Raw genomic sequence first — 10397 nt, 5'->3', positions numbered from 1 at the left:
AGGGTAAATCCAGACAGCTAGCTAGACTATCTGTCCAATCTGAGCTTTCTGTTGCACGACTAAAACAACTTTTGAGCGTACACACGTTCCATCAAAACAAGTTCCTTCCAGAGGCTATTTTTAAGAGGCAACGTGGCTCCGTCCGGCTCTCCGCACCGCCCAAGATACTTGTGATTGGTTTAAAGAAATGCCGGTAAACCAGAGCACGTTGCTGTCCCATCCAGGAATCCTGTGTGCAGTGCACCCTGGAAACTTGTCATTAGCATTTTCTTAAGTATTTTTGTCCAACCATTTTAATCGACTGAACGATAAATCAATGAATTGAAAATAATTATGAATCGAATTGATAGGAAATGTGTATATAACAAAATGTAACATAGAAAAGTCTTTGTTTCCGATTCATAGCCACACATGTATGCGTCAAGGTTGTTTTAAGTACATTTGGTTCATATGGATGAGACACAGAGCACTCAATGGCGCCTGCAAACTGTCCCTGTGGCCGTGGCGCTCCAGCTGAGCGATGATTTCACTCCTTGTTATCACGTAAAAAAGAAAAACATTGTCGGGGACACCAGGAAGAGGACAACTAAGGAGCGACGCCAGCCTTGCCAAGAGGTGGTGATTGATGTCTTTATCTCGTCTTCTATCCCGTCGACCTCTATCACTGCGAGAGAGAGAGAGAGAGAGAGAGAGAGAGAGAGAGAGAGAGAGAGAGAGAGAGAGAGAGAGAGAGAGAGAGAGAGAGAGAGAGAGAGAGAGAGAGAGAATCTCTCTGCTGTGATTTACACATGTTCAAACGTCCTTTCTCACCCGGGAACACGTTCCTCGGGTCTTTACTCACGCCACAATAAGGCTGGATAAGGTGCGATGTGTGTGTACAGAAATAAGAACTGCGTTACCAAATATTACCCAACTGGCTCTATCTATCTATCTATCTATCCACACACACACACACACACATATACGTACATATACACACACACACCAATAAAAGGTTTTCTAACCCTCGTGTTGTCTTCCCATCAAAATAAAAAATCAACACTTTTGTTGACGCTTTTTATACTTGACGCTTGTTTTCAACTTTTTTTTGGCTTTTTGTTCCTTTTTTCAACACTTTTGAAGCTTTTTTTTTTCAACGTTTCAATTTATGGTCAATAAACCTCATTTAAAAGGAAATGATACCTAATGTTTGAGTTAGAAAAGCAGAAATTAGGAATTATTGAGACTAAAATTAAAGGAATGGATGTTGATGATAATCACAGACTGGAATATGTCAACTTTTACTCAATACTATATCAAAAACACTTCCATTTGTTTTACAATGCTATAACATTGAGAAAGACTAATAATGGAAAACCCGAGGACAACATGAGGGTTAAATACATTTGATCCAATTAGTTTGGGCTTCACAGTGCTAGGATGCTTCTGCACTGAAGAGCTTTATGTGCAGACACACTTTCTGTTCCTACATCCTGTCGTCAGTGTTTTGGGCGGTTTTAGCGTTTTAGCCCTTTTCCGACACCGTAGCATTTTAACCCTAAAACACACACACACACACACACACTTTCTCTCTCTAACATTCAAACAGCACCACTGTAATGGAGCTGTAGATTCAGTTTGCTTGCAAAAGTGATGCATTGTGACATTTCTATATTTCATTTTCATTTCATAAACACTTAAGGCTAGGTTCGTTCTGTCTGTCAAAAGCTCAGAAGCAGAAACCCTGACCTTTAGTACGTGGAGCAAATCACAACACACACAAACACACACACACACACACACACACACACACACACACACACACACACACACACACACACACAGCAGTGGGAACTACAGGCTGCGGAGCGTCACATCAGCAGGCTTCATGCAGAGGCAGAACGCCGGCTGAACACAGATGGTGAACAATGAATCTCAGCTGCTGTTGTCTCGCCCAATCCAGCCCATCAACCCCATCAAAGCTAACATCTGAGATAAAAGAGTCAGACATGCAGTAATTACAGATACACCAGGCTGTCACGATGAGGCTTTATCGCTTCCCGTCAGGATGACTGTAACGTGTCATTTAGGGAGTGCCACGGCGATGACATGAAGACAGCACATGTCTGCGTCGAAGAAGAACAAACGGAGGAAAAGTTAAAAAAGCACAAAATGAATTACAGAAGACGGGTGGTGTTGCAATTTTTATCCAAGTTGATGCATTTCTGTCTTAATGCATTTCTTCACAAAAGCGATTCGAATTGTCAAAGGTGCAACACAAATAAAGTTGCCTAAAATCACGTATTACAATTCAACTAGTATCATGAAACCTTTCAGGCTACATCTACACTGCTATGTACTGTCCATGTTAACACGTCCAACACATGTCACATGACCATCTACACACACTGGGCATGTGAGTGCATGTGGACGCAGGATGCAGTTGAAAATCACGGACGTAAGAGTGGAAAATATTTTGGAGAACAAACAGTGGAGAAAGGTGAGAGTAGTGATTCATTTCCTTAGACCGACGACAAAGCATTTGCAGGATTTGGTGGCCTTCAAGTCCTTTATTTTATGTCCTTTGTGTTTCTTTTTTTCCAGGTGGGGGGGCTCTCCTCTCTAAGCGTAGCTCCCATGGCGCCATTTTAATGCTACGAGGCCCTCACCAGCCGTTAGCATCCCATTGACTCCCATTCATTTTGGCGCCACTTTGACAGCAAATAAATTTACATCTGAAGCCTTTAAAGACTCTATTTGTCCGTTGTTTGTTTCTAAAGAAACATAACAATGTATAAAAAGGCTCTGTGACTTTGTAGCTCATGTTATGGCTCTTTAGCAGATGTTTTTGTAAAATTAGGCTAACGATTGTGTCATAACCACACAACTTACCGGCGCATAGTTGCCAAATCACCATATTGTCAGGAGAAGCTCGCAGACAGTTTGGACTTCATCAGCTGTTTAGGTTTAATTACTAATGTTAACTAGCATGTTAGTTAGCAGGACTTAGCCTGTGTCCATGTTATCTCCTAACATATACCTATGCTCTCCGTCTCTGCTGATTGGGATTAATTGAGATTTCTCTCAGAAGTCTCAAAGACTTACAGCTTTCAGACAGGTTGCCCACATCACATCTACGTCTTCCAGCTCGGTTGGAGGCTGCGCAGTAACGCTCAGCATCACCGGGAAAGAGCTTCTAATAGACGTCCCTGGTCTCCGTCCAGAACAACGGGATCTGTTGGTTTAGAGGATGGAAGGCCAAAGAAACATTTGTTTTTAAACTTCAGATTTAGTGTAGACATGATCTGACACCACCCGTCTGCCTCATGCGGGTATCACAGCGGGCCTAACCGAGGATCAAAGCGTGTTGAGAAGACTTGTTTTGCTCTCATACTAAGAAGCTCCTTATTTGTCCCTTTCTGTTGCACACTTGGCTCTCCGTTTCATCTCCCTGCGATGTGACTGCCCTTTGAAACCTGCGTGAGGAACTGTGCAAGCAGCGCTTTTCAAAGCGTCTGTGTCATTTAGCTTGCTGACTGTGAGCAGGTCCTTACCCAGCCTCCATCTCTCTCTCTCCGTGTTCAAAGCCAGGCGTTGTGGGGGAGGATCAGAGCGACAGAGAGAGGGAGCTAGACGGAGGCGAGGCTTTGTGGAAGATCAGTCAGACCCTCCTGACGCGTGGATACTCTGGAACGGGGGGGGGGGGGGCCTTAGGGCCAAATGTGCCAAATGTGCCGGCAGTGCTGCTCGGCGGCTGTCAGGGAGGATGTGTTAGGATGTTTGTCACCAGACATTCATGGGATGGTAATCGGGCATGTTTCAGGCTCAGGGGACGCAGACAAAGATCTAATGTAACGCTTCAGAAAGGAGAGCTTGATCTATTCCGGTGGTGGAAGGCTCTGGTGTGTTGCAGGTCCTACGGTACTGAATGTAACGACAAAATGTAAAGAAACTGGAAAGAAATCAAATCTCACAGAGACTAACGGCTTCTTGGGTCACTGGAGTATTTTACTGAGAACTTTACTAAGAAAACGTCCAAAATGGAGTCAGTTGAAAGAGCTACATTGAAGAAAACACGTGGCTGCAACATATTTGTGGAGGCTATCCTATAAGCCTCGGTTATCGATGGCATGGTGTTCTCAACGAGTGGCAAAAATAGATCTTGAGTCCAGGCATTGATTGTCTTTGGTTGGTGTTCCCGTTTATTATAAAAGTAGAAAAAGGGTCACTTCACATAAAACAGTACTTCACCTAGTGCTGATTAATAAAATGTTGCGGCGTGTTCACGGCTACGGTAAGAACCGTGTGTTCCCCGCCATCTACACCTTTCCTCATTAATTAATTACCACACCTGTAAATATACCTTATTCCCAGTGAGGTAACACACCCAGTGCAATACTCCCCCAAGTGGCTAAAATAAATAATTAAATTAACTTAACTAAAAAGGTGGATAGAAATGGCTCCTACAATATTAAACGAATGTTTTTGGATGCCGTTTGTGCAAAATCTCTACATTTCTGTATATTCTGCGTGTATTTTACACCTAAACACCAAAAAAAGCCAAAAAAAAAAAAAATCCAAATCAATTACTTCATTGTAATGCTCAGAAAAGGTGAAGCAGATTCTTCCCCCTTTACCTGTTATAAAACGAGGGTACTTAATAGTTGGACCCTTTAATCTGCTGTTTGTGGGTAAGAGCACTTAATTTTATTAAAAAACAAACAAATTGGAACAAAGTACAGTATTCAAAGTGGACCAGGAAGTGGTCCAGTAACCTGGGTGATCCTATTTGCTTGTGGTTTATGTATTTGCAGGTTATATGTATATGCTGCCCGTGTTGTTATGACAATGGATTTCTTCATTTCTTCATTCTTCATTGCTTGTGTTTTGTCGATTTAGCATGATCTTTTGCATTCATTCCATAAGCTGAAGTGGGTTGTGCTCTCCACAGTGCCTCCTGATTTAAGATCGTAGCAGGACACGCTGCCAACGGGGGGTTACCCTCGTTACAAATCACCGCCACCATTTCCGAGCGACCGTATTCATTTCGACTGTTCACACACTTTAAACATAACTTTTCTCATTCTTACACCTAGAATAAGTCAAACATACTGTCAGAGGATCCCTGGAGAAATTTCATAAAACTTTTAGGCAAGCTCGGCCCTTCAAAAGCATTCACGCACAGCTATTGGCCGGGCGTCCATGCTCATGCAAGGTAACGTAACCCTTTGTTCAGGTTCTATCCCCGGACCAATAGGTTATCCTAACCTTAACCTGTCCTAACTCGGGGTCAATGGCTAACCCCAACAAATCAAGCTACTTCGTAGGGTGGGACTTGGCTAGAAGTTACCTGGGATCCATAATAACACAACAGCCTGTTGCTTAAAACTTTATTTTCAAGATTATATTTTGGGCTTTATGAGAATCTATCTTGACAGGACAGCTGAAGATGTGAAGGGGGGGGGGGGGGGATGACATGCAACACAGGGCCGCATGTTGGAGCAGAACCCACGACTGCTGCATCAATTCAATTTATATAAAATAAAACGGGGCAAGAGAGCACAAGACTACGGGAAAGGGAAGAAGTTGAGTTAGTAACATGCATAAAGGTTTCTCTATCTATATCTATATATATAAATAAAACAACCACTGGTGTTTTCAGTTATTCTGGCTGATAGGACTCTTGTCAGTTTTGAAGGTGGGCTACAGCTTTGATGAGATCCAGTTAGGTCACAGATTCTTTGTACCAATGAGGATGACAAAGGTGTCACTTGTCCCGCCCTAACAGGTCATTCACTCAGTCTATTCCTGCAAAAGGTAAAAACATCCAGTGAGCCATATTAACTATAACCTGTGTGGGTGTTCAGGACCTTTCACAAAACCCAGAGTCCTGTCTCTATGGTGTGTGACAGTCATCTGAAGCTCCAGCAAGCTACTGCATAAAAAGGTAGAGGGTAATTAGTCCAACACCAATCAGCTGAGACAATCAGCTCACCTGCCCTCATGATCTATCCCTCCACCTTTCTCCACTGCAGCTGATTGCAGACCCCGCCCACCTCCTCAAACATTTGGAGAGGGGAAGTCCCTAACCACACTAGCAAGCTCGCTCAACTTGGTGAGCTTTTTCCTTCAAGCTAAAACAAAAGAAACCAAACAAAATGGGTTTGTTATAAAAAGTTTGAGACCTCCCATATGGATATACTACACTGCACACTAAAATATTATCCCAATTAACACATGTACCTAACTATGACAGTGGAGCTCGATACATGTGACTTACCATGAAGCAGAAAAAAAAAGAGACCGGTCAAAGCGTGTAAGAATTTACCCTAAATTCTGCAGAATAGCACCAATAGATGGTGCTCATGCATCAAGCCTCTCTCATGGAAACTACTAACCAAATGAGAAGTTAGCTTTTAATGGCAAGTGATATGATTAACTCTGCTACACTCTCTAGCTTGCTAGTTAGCTTAGCTCTGTTCCACAACACATGTAACATATTACCTGATGTGTTTCATCCAGCAAAGTTTGATCAGACAGGAAGTGAAAGAACAAGCTTTGTTATCGTGTGTGTGAGTAGCTTTACGTCGCGGTATGAAACCCAGACACCGGAGCTTTAGTGAGAGGTCACTCATACAACTTTGTCTTTCTAAAGACGTAATTTCAGTTTTTCAACTCAACGGTTTAATGACTAACTCAGCCTTTGACTTCCAAAATTAGGTTTTAAATTAATTAACATTATATGTGTGATGTATGGCTCCATTTAAACGGGATCAAACAAAAATACCTGGTAACGACCATGCATTTTTCTTTTCAAAATAAAATGACTTTGCCTCTCTATAGCCTCTTGTGAACAACACAGTGATATTAACACAGAAACTAGCCTAAGATCTTTAAAAAAAAGCAACAGATCTATGTGCCTAACATGATAAATATACAGGCATGTGTCTTCATGACACACAGGCCCAAAAATAAAAAAAACACAACAACAACAAAAAACACACGGTACTGTATATTGAACTCCATTAGTATATTATGTTCATTGTACATATCTGTAAATGTTCCACTTATAGTAATATCCACCTGTATATTGTATTCAGTACATATCCAGTTGTAAATCTTGCTCACAATACTAGTTATCTATATTTTATATTCATAGGACAAACCCATCTGTAAAATTCTGTTTATAATAGTATTCATCTCTATATTTATTCAGTACATATCCATGTCCTGCTCTTATGGAACCAGTGTATATCCTGCACCTGCTGCTATTGCACTTCTGGTTAGACCTAAACTGCATTTCGTTGCCTTGTACCTGTGTAATGACAATAAAGTTGAATCTAATCTAATCTGATCTAATCTAACATACACACAGTAGTGTGTCTATATATGAGAAGCATGAGTTAAAACAGTGTAGAGCAAATGTGCCTTTGCAACAATATTGTAACCACTACTCGGAGCAAGTGGAGCTTTTTTTGTTGTTGAAATATTTAGTGTTTCCCATGATCTCCATCATGCTTACCCCAGTCTCCCTTGTTCTTGCGTAACCTTACATAATGTGTTGAATATTTAAAGCTGCCGTGCTTGTTCGCCGCTGCTAAAACGAGGACTATCGTTGGATTCACTCGGTAGTCTGTGAGACGACTGCACGCACACCAGAACCCAAATATTCATGAGACCGGCCTGGTGTTTGAGTTTAATCTCCAAAAGCAGACCCAGTGATGGTTGTAAACATGTTCACTTTAACAAAACTTCACCCTCACCTGGTTCCACATGCAATCAGTTACATCCTGGATCTTCAGTTCTTATTGTGCATCATTTTATGCCAATTTGTGTTGTTTCTTTCATTTCCCAGAGTCCCTTTTGTCAGCCTCCGGGGAACTCTGGACTTTAATCCAGCTGTTAAAGCTAAAAATGTGAGAGCAAGAGTTACACCGAAGGACTGAAACAATTAGTTGGTGAATTGTTATAGTTGAATATTTGACTTATCGTTTAGCAAAACTTCACAGCTTTCAGCTTTTCTCTTCTTCTACCAATAATCTACATAGTTCAGACTGGTTTTCTTTGTTGGTTGTTTGAACAATTTTCTGAAATTTTATATACCCATCCATCCATCCTTCCATCCATCCATCCTTCCGTCTTCATCCGCTTATCCGGTTTCGGAGACCCCAAACTTCCCAACTTCCTTTTCCCGAGCCACATCAACCAGCTCCGACTGGGGGATCCCGAGGCGTTCCCAGGCCAGGTTCCCCGAGGCCTCCTCCCAGCTGGACGTCCCTCCACCTAGTCCTGGGTCTTCCCCGAGGCCTCCTCCCAGCTGGACGTCCCTCCACCTAGTCCTGGGTCTTCCCAGAGGCCTCCTCCCAACTGCTAAAGAAACAAGCCTGAAGCAATCAAGCAAAGCTGTCAGATAGAAGTAGTTCAGGAAACATTACAACATTCCCCTCTGAGGTGTAGTGGAGTAAAAGTATGAAGTAGCAGCAGGGGTGATTCTAGGATCAGACCTTTGGGGGGGGGGGGCGGGGGGGGGGGGGGGGGGGGGGGGGGGGGGGGGGGGGTCTCAGCCCCTATTGAGAACAGCTCTAGGTCTAGTGTCCCCATTTTAAGTTTTACCAAAATAAAAACATGACGTGTTTTGGAGGTATTTACGCTTCTAAACTGAAAAATGTCCCCGGATTTAGTCTGAGAAACCTGGTCACCTTCGCTGAGAGCCACTGACCAATGAGAAGGAGTTGTATGAATCACTGCTAAAAACTGTAAAACATAAAATAATAACTGAAATCTCAATGTTGTGGTTGGGTCCGTTTAATGAGCTGCATTTAACCGGACACACCAATGGATGAATGAAAACAGGAGAATGACAACAGCAATGGATAGGCATGGATAGGCGGAACTAGTGATCCCTTTAATGACTCCCAGGCGCCTCCCACGTGACGAGGCATCGGCGTTAACGGCCCTCAACAAAGAGCACGATGCCACCGCAACTACAGCTACAGTTGGGGCTGAACATAACTCCAGATACCGGCTTTGATGTCCAACACATAACAACCCCATTGATAAATCGTTTGGAGACAGAAAACTCCAGAGGGAACCTGAGCGTCGGCCCGCTGCCTCGCTGAGCCACCCCATTGGCCCGGGGAGCTTCCTGCATCGTCCCCATTGGCTGTGGAGGCGGCCACGGTGCAGACTCTTGCCTAGCAACAGGCGCACAAGAGCAGCCACTGCAGAACCCCCCCCCCCCAACACACACACTCCTACCTCCATGTGGGGGAGCAGCTGATAGATCGAGCATGTGGAGACACACAGAGAGAGAGAGAGGAAGGAACATAGGATGCTGTATGTACATGAGCACGCAAACACATAATCACAGAGCTGAGGATAAACGTATGCATGCTTGTGCACACACACGCACACACACACACACTCACACATGCAAGCATACATGCATACAGTCTTGTTGAGCCTTACATAAGCAGGCTAATATTGGCAGTTTGAGCCTGGCAGAGCAGCTGGAGGGAAATCAAACACACTTTACTCAGTTCTTTCTCCTACATATGTGCTCCTGTAAACTAGGGAACACCGGAGGTTTCTGTGGTTGTATGAAGCACGGGGTTAAAGCTTATAGTTGGCAATTGTTTCATAATAATGAGCGTTCGGTACATTCAAGTTGTCACCAACTGAGCTCATACAACGCTAACTAAGCTTCACAACGCTCCACAAAACTCTCCCTGCATTTGTCAGCTTGGCTTTGAAAGAGATGCGTTTCACATCAACGCAGCAACGTCCAGCTTCGGAGACAAAGACGACGACTGCAACAGGTGAAGGCGTTGCTGCAAAGTTGCAAAAGAGCCCACGAAATGGTCCGGTCACTTTTTGTAGTGTTAAGAAAAGACCAAAACGATGAATTAAAAATGTTAATAAAGCTGCAAAGATGAATCGATTAGTTGTCAACTATTAAATTAATCGCCAACTATTTGGGCTTTGAGTCATTTTCTATGAAAACATTACAAATTCTGTGACGTCAGCTTGTTAAATGTGATTATGTTTCTAGTTTCTTCTCTCCTCTGTGACAGTATCTAAATGTATTTAAATTGTGGACAAAACAAGATGTTTGAGGACGTTGTTTTGGGCTTTTGGGGAACACCGGTCCACATTTTTCACAATTTTCTGACATTTTTATAGATAACCAATCGAGGAAATGATCGACTAAACCTAAACCTATCATTGAAATGGATGCACCAATGAAAACAAAACAACCAATGAAACCTTCAGAAAGCACCTTAATGAATTAGAGTCAACAGAGATCACACATTGCCAGTGTTTTCTTGATAATCAATCAACCAATCAGAGGTCTTCTCCCGTTCCCTTTAAAAGCCAGGTGCGTTGTTTTTGGATGGCGTGATCACTTCCTGCTGCTT

The 10397-nt window shown here is 42.9% G+C and overlaps 1 long non-coding RNA gene across 1 annotated transcript in view; it reads right to left on the bottom strand.

The window, feature by feature from the left end:
* Positions 1-7496: 7496 nt before the first annotated feature.
* LOC117954658 overlaps positions 7497-10397 on the bottom strand; it is a 14304-nt gene continuing 11403 nt past the window's right edge. The window contains exon 3 of the long non-coding RNA XR_004658851.1: positions 7497-7507. This is a non-coding gene — a long non-coding RNA (uncharacterized LOC117954658). The remainder of the gene's footprint in view (positions 7508-10397) is intronic.

The sequence above is a fragment of the Etheostoma cragini genome, chromosome 12 (assembly GCF_013103735.1).
Source record: "Etheostoma cragini isolate CJK2018 chromosome 12, CSU_Ecrag_1.0, whole genome shotgun sequence".
In the NCBI taxonomy this organism is placed as follows: Eukaryota; Metazoa; Chordata; class Actinopteri; order Perciformes; family Percidae; genus Etheostoma; species Etheostoma cragini.
Note: the sequence above shows the minus strand (reverse complement) of the source record. Positions and strands in the feature narration are given on the sequence as shown.